The sequence below is a fragment of the Pseudopipra pipra genome, chromosome 11 (genome assembly GCF_036250125.1).
Source record: "Pseudopipra pipra isolate bDixPip1 chromosome 11, bDixPip1.hap1, whole genome shotgun sequence".
NCBI lineage: Eukaryota > Metazoa > Chordata > Aves > Passeriformes > Pipridae > Pseudopipra > Pseudopipra pipra.
The window spans coordinates 19,551,886-19,564,260 of NC_087559.1; the positions used below are offsets into that span (position 1 = coordinate 19,551,886).

At 46.7% G+C, this 12,375-nt stretch overlaps 2 protein-coding genes across 5 annotated transcripts in view; one reads left to right on the forward strand and one right to left on the reverse strand.

Annotated features, from left to right (window-relative positions):
* The window catches only part of LOC135420517 (uncharacterized), a 490,234-nt gene that overhangs the window by 76,617 nt on the left and 401,242 nt on the right, over positions 1-12,375 (reverse strand). The window lies entirely within an intron of this gene.
* Positions 1-12,375, forward strand: part of FBLN2 (fibulin 2) — a 111,760-nt gene that overhangs the window by 20,011 nt on the left and 79,374 nt on the right. The gene's annotated exons all lie outside the window — the stretch shown is intronic.

Here is a 12,375-nt window from a genome sequence, read left to right on the forward strand (position 1 = left end):
GCTGCACAGGCATAAAGGAGGATTGTGCTGCAAAATATCTCCAAGTAATTTAGATTTTGACACACTTACCACTTCTCAAGTTGCATTTCCCCCTCTCCTCGCCACTCCTGCCCTTCCCCCACCGTCCAGGATCTGATGTGATGGAAAAATATAGGCATTGTCTCTGGGATTAGGAATGGGTGGGCTAAAAGTGCTTTTCTTCTGTGGATTTTATTATAGCAGTGTGGGAGCTTCACAAAGAGATGGTAATAATTATGTACACTTACATGGTGTTAAATGATGAGTTTATGGGCTGAAATAAGTGACTTTTCAGACGATCTCTCTATCACTTGGAGTGTGCCAGTGCCATGTGCTGATCTGTGGCACTGAGGGGTCTGGCCAGGCTGGTCTGTGGTGGTTCCCTGCTCGGAGGAGCTGGAGCTCAGCTCACACAAGAGCTGCATGTCCAGGGATTGCCTGTCCCCAGGAAGCCCCAAGAACCAGGCACAGAGCCACTTGCATCCCACTCCTGGGTGGAGGATTTTAGAATGCCATTTTTTTCCAATTAAGCACTATTGATTTCTTTTGTATGTGGGGTTTTTTGGTTGGGGTTTTTTTGTGTGTGTGGTTGTGGGTTTTTTTTCTGTAGACTTTTTTCCCCTCTTTATTCTGTGGTTTCTCTGATTGAATGGCAAATGAAGGCTGTTTTAATGTTGACTCAGATGACACAAACTCATAGCAGGACTTTATGTCCAGCCTTTTTATTGATTAAATATCTTGGCATTTGGGTAGAAAGGAATAGCAAAAGCAGTTCATTTCTGGCTGAGGTTTCTGACCAGTAAGTGAAAGGCAGAGTAGGGAGCTGTGTGTGAGTGTAATAAGTGTAACATCTATAAAATAAGACATATTTTAGTGGCTCTTAAACTTGAAGATTGGATTCTGTTCTCTTGGGAAGTGTATCCTGCAGATACAACAGACACACAGCAGGGGAAAGGAGAACAGAATTTGGTGTTGCAGTGAATTTGTTATAACCCGTGGCCCACTCCAAGCCTCCTCCTGAAGTTATTAGAAAGGATCCTGCTGAAAGTGGGGATAAAGGCAGCTGTTAAGATTACATTGTGACCCACCTTTGCTGTTTAATGTTGAATGGGAAGTTCTTGAAGCAAACCAAAAATAATACATTGGATACTATTTTTAAGGAAAAAGCCCAGCAAAATGTCTGTCATCAGGTTCCAAACGATTCCTTGCTTCACTTTAACAATGAGCTATCCATTATATGGTCTTAATTTATGGAATGTTAAACAGTTTCTGGCATTACTGTGCCCCTGCAGGAGGAACAGATGGTACTTTTGAATGAGTTTTGCTGTGGGATAAAACGTTCCAGGTCTTCAGCAGATCATATCCATCTGTAAGAAAGGAACAGCATTTGTGTAAAGTAAAGATAAAGTCAAACAACTTGAAATCTTCTACTGAAGGAAAAGCAGTGCCTGTGGGCTGAGGTGGTAGGTAATGTGGGAAGATACTGCTTAATATTATTTTAAAGGTGAACACTTATTTTGGTTAAACATCCCAACTGGGAAGTCTTGGTAGGCCAGACTTGGAATTCTGGGATTCTTCCAGTTGACCTTCATGGGAATGACTGATTTCTCCTACCTGGCCTCTGCCCTGTTGTGGTGCACATTTGGTGAAGGAATATCCCCTTCAGTTTATCTGTGTTCCTTACAATTCTATAAATGTTGTTCGTGTTCCCCGTAGAGTTCTCCTTTGCAAACTGAAAAATCACAGGCTCTTCAGCTCTATCTACCTGAAAATAAGGCAACTATTCATGTAAGATCCCTCTATGGTACATAGTTGTGGACTCCCCATCCCTGGAAGTGTCCAAGGCCAGGCTGGACGGGGCTTGGAGCAATCTGGGCTAGTGGAAGGTGTCCCTGCCCATGGCAGGGGGTGGAACAGGGGGAGCTTTAAGGTCCCTTCCAACCCAGATCATTCTGGGATTCTGAGATAAAGACAAGCTCATATCTAGGGCACAGTCCATCCATCCATCCCTCCATCCATCCCTCCATCCATCCATCCATCCATCCCAAACATGTTACTGGTGATAGTGTTGCCCTCTGAAGTTTCACCCACCCTTCCACTGACTCGAGAGTAAACCTCATCAGTGAGGTTTGACTTCTAGAAAACTGAACCTATTCTGCCCCTGTGATCTTCTGAGAGCTGAAATCCCTGCTTCTCTTTGTTCTGTTCCTGCTCTTTGGACTTTGAACACCCAAGATCACTGGATCAGCCGCTGCCTTCGGAAGTGATTCTGCAGAGCTGATGTACTTCACACTCGGGGCAATGCAGTGCAAACCCTGCCTGTCCCCCGACTCAGAGGGCTGGGTGTGCACGTCTGACTGGGCTGCCAGAGCGTTTCAGCCCCCCAGGGTGAGGTGGGGTCGTGCCACAGGAAGGCTCTCTGCAGGTGCCTCTTTGCCGGGCGGCTGCACCTTCGCTGGGGGAGCCCTGACAGGGGATTTGAGAGAGCACTGCAAAGCTGGGAAACCTCCCGTTGCACTTCCCTTACTTTCCTTGGGGTTTGGTTTGGTTTGTTTTTTTTTTTCTCTTTCCCTGTTTTAAATACCAAGTGTTCTGTGATTCTGGGAAACTTGATTTCATTTTTTTCGTATCAGCAACTCTTCCATCTTAATTTTCCTTCCCAGTCATGTGCTGGACTGTACATAACTAATGTGGAAGGAGGGACAACCAGCTCCTTCTTCTCCCATTGTGTTAATTATTCTTTCCCCTTGCATTAATTGTAGAATTTCCTCAGCTGGAGAATTGAATAACTTCCTTCCCTTTCAGAAGATCATTGTCCAAACTATATATATGTATTTTAATGTGCCAAGACCAAACAATTTGTGTGCACTCATCAACACCACTTTAGTGGAATATTGTTCATTGTGATGAAAATCAGATTGAATTTACAGTTTTGTTGGTGTGTTCAATGAAACCAAGATGTTGTGAAAGGAAAAGAACTATTCTTGTTCTTTAAATCATATGTACCTGTGTAAGATAATACAAAAATATTCAATCAGCTTTTTTTGTCAATGCAGTATCAGTGTTTCTGCATTGCTGAGATGTCTAATATCAAATGTTCTGCCTGTAGTGCCAAGTTATTGCATTAGTTAATGATCTTAAAATATTCAGGAGTATGGGTTGTGTATTTACCCAGCAGATCATACTGGCTTCCTGTGGAAATAGAAAATGTAGTGGATAATTTACAAAGTAAACAAGACTTGCTTTTCTAATATCACTCTGGTTTGTAGATTAAATATGGTACAGAACCACAAATCATTGTGAACATGAGAACTGCCCCCGTGCATCCGAGGGCAGGTGTCACAGTGTATTTGGACACTCAGCAAACTATCACTGGGTATGTCAGCTGGGGGTTCTCTGCAGATACAGAAAAAAAACAATGCTCTGATCTCCAGGAAGTTTTCCTCCAAGTCAAGGTTACACCTTGGACAACTTGGATCTGGCCTAAATCAAAGGTCAAGATCCAGGATTCCACATGTGCTGCAGGCAAAGGAGTTGTGTACCTTCCTTAGAGAGCAAAAGGATGCCAGGGGACTGCAAGAAATATGTGTATTTATGTTTCTGTGTGTGTTTATTTTGAATCCTTCAACAAGAATTAATACTTTTCTCCTTTACATGACTTTGCTTTTATGAGTTTCAGGGTAGCAAGCACTCCTTTCATTTTATGACGACCCCTAAATACTTTCAAATCTCTTTCAGCTTGGTTATAAATAAATCTGCTGCCTGGAAGAGAACAGGCAGGTCTTATCACTGAAGAAGTGAATGAGACAACCAGTGTGATGCCTCCCCTGCCACACTTCTCTAGATTCCAGACTTCAGCAAATGAGCTGGCATTCCTTGCCTTGGCATCTCTTGGAGGATAAATGGGGCTCACAGCACTGCCCATCCAAACCTCTCTGGCAGATGCTGAGTCTGCAGGAGCTCAACACCATCAAGAGAAGGGCCTTGATTTGAAGCCGTGTGAGGACACTGAGGGCACTTGGTGTGTTCAGCTGGAGCAGAGGAGACTGAGGGGAGACCTCAGTGCAGTTCCAGCTGCCTGGGCAGGGGCAGAGGAGGGGCAGGGACTGAGCTCTGCTCTGGGGGGACCAGGGACAGCACCCAGGGAATGGCTGGAGCTGTGTCAGGGCAGGGTCAGGTTGGATCTCAGCAAAAGGTTCTTCCCCCAGAGGCTGGTTGGGCACTGCCCAGGCTCCCCAGGGCAGTGGGCACAGCCCCAAGGCTGCCAGAGCTCCAGGAGGGTTTGGATGATCCTCTGGGGCACAGGGGGTGACTCTTGGGGATGGGCCTGTGCAGGGCCAGGGGTTGGACTGGATGATCCTTGTGGGTCCCTTCCAGCTCAGCACATTCTGTGCAGTGCAGTTCCAGCAGATGGAAAAGGTCCCAGCAGTGTGTGTTGGGTGCCTGGACCTCATCCTGCTCATCCCATCACCTCAAGGGCTCACAGGACACTGAGAAGCAAAACCCTCCTCAGCCTCGTGCCCAACCAGTGAGGCACAGGGTGGTTTATATTCCAAAAGTGAGAGTCACACAACTCTGAACTTTCAGGCAATTCTCCACAGCCTTTGAGGATGAGTGAAGGATAAACCCAGGGTGGGAGGTGGGAGGTAGTGTGGTGTAACTTCCATGAGCTACATCTGGCAGCGTTGTTGTCTCTGAGTGATGGGCTCCGAGGTGGAATAGCATCTTTCCACAGTTTGGTATCCAACAAACCAAATTAATTCCATTATCTCTTATGGAAAGTTTGTGCAGGGACACTTTGGATTGATGGATTGCATTTGCTGACTGATTAGCAGCATGATAGATGCAGCTTCATTTACGGGGATTTGCTTTCATTCATGAGGAAAAATTGAAGGTTTCTTTCCAGCACAGTTTTTGCATTAAAACTTTTCAAAGTGCTCAACAAATGGTAGGCTCAGATTTCCATTTGTTTAATGCCCGTGGTAATTAACATTTCTATGAGAACATTTTAACCAAATGTTCTACTTTTTCCTCCATTAAAATAATAATTTTTTGCTTTAGCTAAAGAATTTAATTGGTATATATAATAACTCTAATAGGGGCTTTCTTTTGTCACCATATGAGAGGAAACTGTTCCCGAGGAATGATCACTAATGCTTTTTCCGGACTTTATTAATTTATAATTGGGAATATATTGTGCCATCCAATATCATGGTGCATCCATTACATTTACTATAGATATGCTCTTGTCTGCAGTCCATGGAGGCCATGGATGGAGAGAGGGCGTGTGTGTGAGTGCTGAAATAAATCCAAGTTCCTTTTCTTCAGAACAAAGAATATGTGGCCAGATACTAAACTGGATTAATTAACTGAATGTTTTTCAGTGCAGAATTACAAGGCTGGATCCTTAACGCAGCCTGTCTTTGAGGTGCTGATTTCTAAATCCTGTCTCCTTCATGGCTTGTAGAAAACCACAGGATTGAGGAATCAAGAAGTGATGCTGAGAAGTGGCAAAGTAAAGGAGGTGACACCAGTGGCACTTTTTGGTGGGAGATGCATCCACAGCTGTGGATCCTGGGTGCAGCTTCAGGCACAGCCTGGCTCTGCCAGGAGAGGTCCTATGCAACCTGTCCTGCCGGGAAACCCAAAGACTTTGGTTCAGGCTTGCTTCAGATAAGCCTTGTAGGTACAAATAGTGTCAGTCATGTCCCTTCCTTCAACAGGAAGACTCTCTGTCCAGATTAGAGCCCAGCAAACTCTCAGGAGCACTGCCAAGGACAGAACTGGGATTATTCCAGCAGTGACAATGTGCTCAGGGCTACACAAAGGGCTAAAAACTTTATAAATTGCAAATTCTGAGAGCACTTAACATAATGAAGCAAATGCAATCCCAGTGGCTCAAGACAGATATTCCCTTGATGTGTGAGGTAGAGGTGGAAGTGACAGCACTGATGCCTCCAAAACCTGAAAGGAATCACAAGGGATGGATAAATTTGAGCTAAGGGGTCTTCCTTCTCCAGTTTTTCCCCCCAGCCTTTCTCCTGAAGAACAGGGCAGAGAATGCCCTCTCTGTATGGAACAAAGGGATGGCCTTGTGTGCTGTCTGAGGGTTATTTATTTAAGAGCCAGAGCACAGGCAGGACCGTGGGTGTGCAAAGTTCACTTGCTGTCACACGAGCCCCAGGTAGGTTGTGCAGCTGGGAGAGGAGGATGTATTTTCTCAGCTGTGAAGCAGTGCACAGCTAATGAAAGGAGTTGGTTTGTTGCTACAGTTGGTTGTTGAGAGCACGTTCACTCTCTTGAGGGACAGATTTGGATCCTGTTGAGTCAGGAAGGAAGAGTTTGATCTTGGGCCCTTCTGGGGACTTCACAACATTGTGAAAAACCATTGTGCCTTGTGTCAAGATTCACAGTTTCTTCCTAGGGAAATCTTGGTTGTAGGCAGCAACTGCATGTGTTGTGGATCAAAGGAGATGCATTGACAGAGCTCTGTCGAGGAGAAACCGTGAACCAAATTAGCAGGGTATGATCAAATGCTCTCTGCACTGCTCCTGTTATTGTCTCCACATCAGCAGGCAGAGTTTCACCATTAATCATGATAATGACAGAGTCAGGACACATTTACTGAAAAATTATTTACTGCAAACTTACTGCATTGATGTTTGGATGCTCATTTGGAATTAATTGGCAGGCTGGAGCAAACCCCTGTGAGTTACTCTGGAGAGTCTCAAATCCAGCTCTTCAGTTCTGAGGCTGAGGTTCAGGCCATGGAGGAGCTGCTGCTCCTCTGGCTGGGAGCAGTTCTACCTCACAGGTACTTGGTGGAAAAATGGGTTGCAGTTCCTTTCAGCCTTCCCTGAATGAAAACTGTTGTTAATTATTTCCAAATTGGCACATGGCAGCGCACAGGGCAGGAAAGGCCATTGCTAAGCTGTCACTTAAATGGTAGGCTTTCTTTTGCCTCATTTGGATTTTAGAGTGGGGGTGGGGGGATTTTCAGTTTCAACTGTTCCAAAAGAGCTGCCTGAAACAGGTAGGTAGTGCCCAGATGTTCCAACCAACACGTTTCCCAACAAAAGATCTGTATTACTGTCACTGCTTAGGGCAGTGGGGTTCAAAGTGAAAGAGAAGACTATTATGAAAAAAACAAAAACCCCCAAAACTTAAATCTGTTGCTTACAGAGAGTTTTAAGTTATAAAACTGCATCTTAATTGTTTCACACTGAGGAAACAAGAACTGGGGAGGGGGGGTCACAAGGGGAGTGTGAATGACACGCTCGGGTTTTGTGTGCCACTGCCCTTGAGGTTGCAGCAGGTTTTTTCCTTGGTGAGAGGCAGCAGCAGCCCTGCAAATGTGAGCTCTGTGGAACAGTGGGAAGGGACAGGGGGGCTGGAGCATCCTGGAGGAAAATCAGGAAAAGCAAGCAAGCAAGCAGGCTAAGAAATATAGCCCAGGACCTTGAAATGATGCATTCGAGGAGCACAGTTGTGAGATTGTACAGGGATGTGTTCTGCTTGAGTTTCCCACCAAAAAGTATCTAAATAATGGGGGAACATCATGGAAACTAGGAATTTTTCTCCCTGAGCAGGAGGGAGGAGAGGAGTGCAGCTCTTTAAGTAAATGAGAACAAATTCTTTCCCTCCCTCCTGCGAGCAGCCTGCAGTGCTGACAGTGCTCAGCACAGCCCAGGCACCGCGCTGGTGCTGGCCCCTGGGGCAGGGCAGGGCTGGGGGCTGTGCTGCCCCATGGCAGGGAATGCCTCCACGTGTGTGCGCCTGCTCGAGGTGCTGTGGAGCTCAGGGACCTGCCTGCTGCCAAAAGAGCTCTCTCTGTGCAAATTAGTTCATAACTTATGAGCTTTGACAAGTTTTTGTTGGCTGTGCCTTGGGAAACGTTTTCGAGTGGCTGTTGCCGAGTTTGCTTTAATCTTTTCCCAGATTTCTTTGGCTGGCGTGGAAATAGCTGGATTATTTGATTGTGTTTCTGAGGAGTATATATAGTCACCTGAAACTTGGCGATTTAAGAAGAAGGAAAAAAAGTGTATCAATAACAAACACATTTATTTTCACTCAAAAGTAAGAGTTTGGCTCCTTCTGCAGCAGAGCTGCGACCCTGGCCCAGCTGCCAGGATATGCTGAGCCTCTTGTGCATCAGCCAGAGGATCCAAACGTGGTTGGTTTGTCAGGGACTCCGTGGCAGAGCCCTTGGCACTCTCAGCTGCTCTGGCCCTGCACGGCCCCGGGCTGAGCTCTCAGTGCCAGCGTGTCAGAGCTGGGACAGGGACCAGCCCCGGGCTCGGGGTGGGACGGCTCTGCCTCCTTCCCCATGTGAGTCCTTCCTCTGCCACACTCCCCCTGAGCCACTCTGGAGCTGCTGCAGATCCCATGACACGGCACTGTGCCCCTCAGTGAGCCAAGTACCTGCCCTGTTACTTTGGTGAGGGGGAGCACTGACACAACACACCCAAGCCATGATTCTCCCCTCCTCAGCTCTGCCCCGTCACTCCCTTGGAAAAAGGCTGCCTTCACTCTCCACGACTTCCAAAGCGCCTTCAAAAGCTGCACATTCTGGAAGGACACATCCCAGAGCTGCCTGGTCACTCTTGCTAATGCTTGGCTACTCCAGCTGAAATACCTCGGGGGATGCTTTTTCATTCCTGCAGCGTGGCAGGTTCCTGTTTGGATTTGAGGTGGGGAATGTCCTGGAAGGCTCGGGGGCGCTTCTGCTGGGAAGGGAGGTCTTATCTGAGCAACTTTGGGAGACAGTGTGAGTTTTGATCCCATCCTGCTTGCTTCTTGTTTGTCCCACTCTTGAGCTTGCTATTGAATTAAGCAATAATCCTCTGGACTCCCAAATGTCCATTTTTTAAAGCTTTTCCATGACAAGGGGGGTAATGGTAACTGATTTCTTATTGAGAATAAAGCTGAGGGAAACCGCCTGCAAAAGCCATGACTGCTGAACACGGGCTAGTTTTGCCAAGAACTGGAGTGTTGACAACTCCAGAGTGACTAAGCATCTCGTGCTTTGCTTTTGGTAAGGAAAAGCAGCTCGCTGAATTTGGATTTACATGGGGGTTTATCCCACCCCTCTGCTCTTTCTGCCAGTGCAGGTGCTCCAAATGAGAAGGCTGGATTGAGTTTGGCTCAAATTCCATTAATTAGCAGGCAGAGATGGGGAGGTCTGGGCACTGAATGTTGCATAAGAGCAGTGAAGGAAACCCTTCTCCCCTTTTCATTCATCAGTGAATAGCCCTGCAGTTCCCCTTGTGAGGAGAGGGCCTGGAGCAGCCAGAGCAATCCCTTCCAGCAGCAATCCCTTCCAGCCTGGTGAGATCACAAGTTTCCGGATTGAGAGGGTGTGAAAGGAAGATCTAATCCATGGGTTGGCACAGCCCACTCAGGAGTTACTGGGCTTAGGGGTTTTTTCTGTTTTTCATACACGAAAGATCTCTCACAAATTTCCATTTTCTCTTGCATTTAAGAGGGATTGTTTTAAATTGTTATTTCCTTCCATCCCCTCCCTTCTTCCTCCCTCAGTCTGAGCTGTGAGTGCAGCCACGGAAGAGCCGCTGGCAGCTGCAGCAGCCACAGAGCTCTGGCTGGGAGAGGTGTGAAAATGCAGGGACTGGGGAAATACATTCTCCTCCTCGGGGTGGGTGTGCACATGTGCTTCTGCTTTCTGCAGTGCTTCACCACTGTGAGAAGAGATTCAGCATCACCAAAACACTGACCATCACAGAGCAGGGCTGTGTGTGCTCCCTGTGTCTGGAGAGCCAGTTTGGACTGGGTGGCACTGGGAGACCAGGAGAACTGTTCAGAGCATCTCTGTGGGTTGATGAGCTTGCTTTGTCCACTCCCTGCTGCACTGGCTTTCCCACAGCTGCTTTCTTAGTGTGCAGGGAACTTGGGTGGAGGTTCCTGGCCGAGCTCAGTGGCTGCCCCCAGTTACACCCAGCAGGGACTGTGCTCCCAGTGCCTGCACAGGAGGGCTCTGACACCTTCTGCTCTCACATCAGGCCGCCATCTGGCCCTGCTCCTTCTTCAAAAGTAGCAGATATGTATCAAAGCAGCATTTCTGTTATTGCTAACCTCAAAAATGGCAATTTAGCGGGGGATTGAGAGGCAGGATAGAGAAAAGTGGTGTTCTATCTAAACCTGTTGTGGTACGACTGCAGGTACACCTTCAAGGCTGGAAGTCACTGGATTCTCATGCAGAATCATGTTGTCCTCTACAGTGCTCTGAATTCATTCTCTTTATTGCTTTTTGTTTATAAATGGCTGTCTCTTTTTGTTCAGTGAACATTTGACAGAGTGCTGTTGCTGCTGAAGTGTCTCTTCCACATGTGCACACCTCCTGCACGTCTCTGGGGCAGCCTTCACAGAAAGGTGGTGCCTGTGTGAAGTCTTTGAAGGAAAGTGCCTCCTGTCACCTCTGCCTACCTAGAATAAGCTTTCTGGTTCAGCACTGAAATGAAACCATCTGGAAAAAGAATCTCCCAATAAAAGACTCCCCTTAATTTAAAGAAGTTGCACATTTAAAATGTCTAGATCTTCTGTGGGAACACACTGGTTTCATCAACATTTTTGAGTAATGTGACTGAACAGTTTTAATCAAGTCAACATTCTTCCTTTTAGTTTTATGTTATGGCTTTGATTGAAGTAAATCACTCAGAGTATATTGTTTTGCAAAAATGTCAGAATTTATAACTTTTTGGCCCCAAATTGAATTGAAAAAAGCATCTTGAAATCTTGTTTTCTTCCCCTGCCAGGAGACAGGAATATGTTTTTCAGCCAGGACTAGTTACAATTTTGATGGCTGCTGCTGTTGAGCCTTGGATGTCCCATGACACAGATACTGGTTTAGTCTGCAAAGTGAAGCATTCTCCTTTCCTTTTCCAGGAAGATATGTGCCTGGAGTTCATGCTCATTTGGACTCTTACTTTTTCAAGCAGGTTTTCCATAAGGTGTCTTTGCATTTCCTGGGAATAATTTTTAAAGAAGGAATCAAGGTCTAAGGAACTATAGTGGTCTGACCATCCTCTGCTGCTGGTTTACCTCACAGGTTTGCTTCTCTAGGCTTTGAGGGACTCAGTCTTAATCCATTGCTTAATCCCTCCCTTGCTCGGGACACACTGTGTGCACAGGAATGGCAACAACTGCTTTAATAGCAGCCCAGTAAAACCCAGTAAAGCCAAGAAGATTAGATATTGAACCAAAGGAGAGGAGGATATACAGGTTAGCAAACTCCACAAAGGACATCAATGGGAGCCTTCTGGGTCATGAAGCAGTGCATGAGGGCTGGTGTGGGTGGCATGTGGGTTACCTTGCTGTAAAGCTCTGTAAAGCTTTCAACAGAGCCTTTGAAAGACCTTTATTTTAGGTGTGCGGGGCTTAATTTGTTGTGGCATCTCCCTCAGTGGAGCAGCAAAAGGCAGTGACATTGGTAAGAGTGGGTGAAGGACACTGGTGAGAGCAGGAAGACCCAATTCTCATTGAAGTGAAGTCCTTGTGTATCACCCTAGTTGTGTAAAAGGACATTAAGGGAAGTATTAAAATCGTTAATAGAAGCAAATTATTGCAATAACATCTGCTGCATTAAACTCCCCTATCCTTCAGGGACAGCGTATTTTTATTTAAAGGTTTAGACACCTTTATTTACAGCTCCAGCTTTTGATGCCATTACCAAGTAAAGAGCTGCTGTCTCCAGAGTCATCCCAGCACTGGGGAAGGGTGTGGATGCAGAAGCACACGGGCTGCACGGGCTGTCAGGAGCACTCCCCCTTTGGAGGGATGGGTTGTCTCAGTGAGGCTCAGCAGTCCTGTCTGTGCTCTTCACTCAAAGCTGCTTTTCTCTGTGCCTAAAGTAGAGGCTGTTTCTTTGATATGCAAGTTTGTGCATTGGGGGGAGTGATGGGTGTGGGGAACAGATGGAGAAAGCACAGGGAAAACGGCAGTGGTTTACAGGAATAAAAAGAGGTGCTTTTGTTGGAGTCATTACACCAGAAACAAGGAGCCTCTGATGAAGGGAAGTGAGCCTGAGGGTAGGGAAGGTTGTGGTGTTGACAGAGAAAGGGTTTGTAAGGATTTCAGCCTTATCAGTTTAGCTTGAAAACCCAGAAGCTGAGGGATGTGGAAATGGTGGGAAGACAAAGGGTACAGAGGGACTGAACAGGGCACTGAGCAGAAAGTGTGAGAGGTGGGAGCAGGGACAGGACTTGCCAAGAGCTCTCCGGGCCTCTCTGTGGGCAAGAGGCAAGGGAGCAAGGACGGGAACAGAGGAAGAGCTGGAGGTGACCTGGACAAGCAAACAAACCCTTGGACAGAAAGGGGGGTGCGGGAGGGGGGCAGGAGGTGACT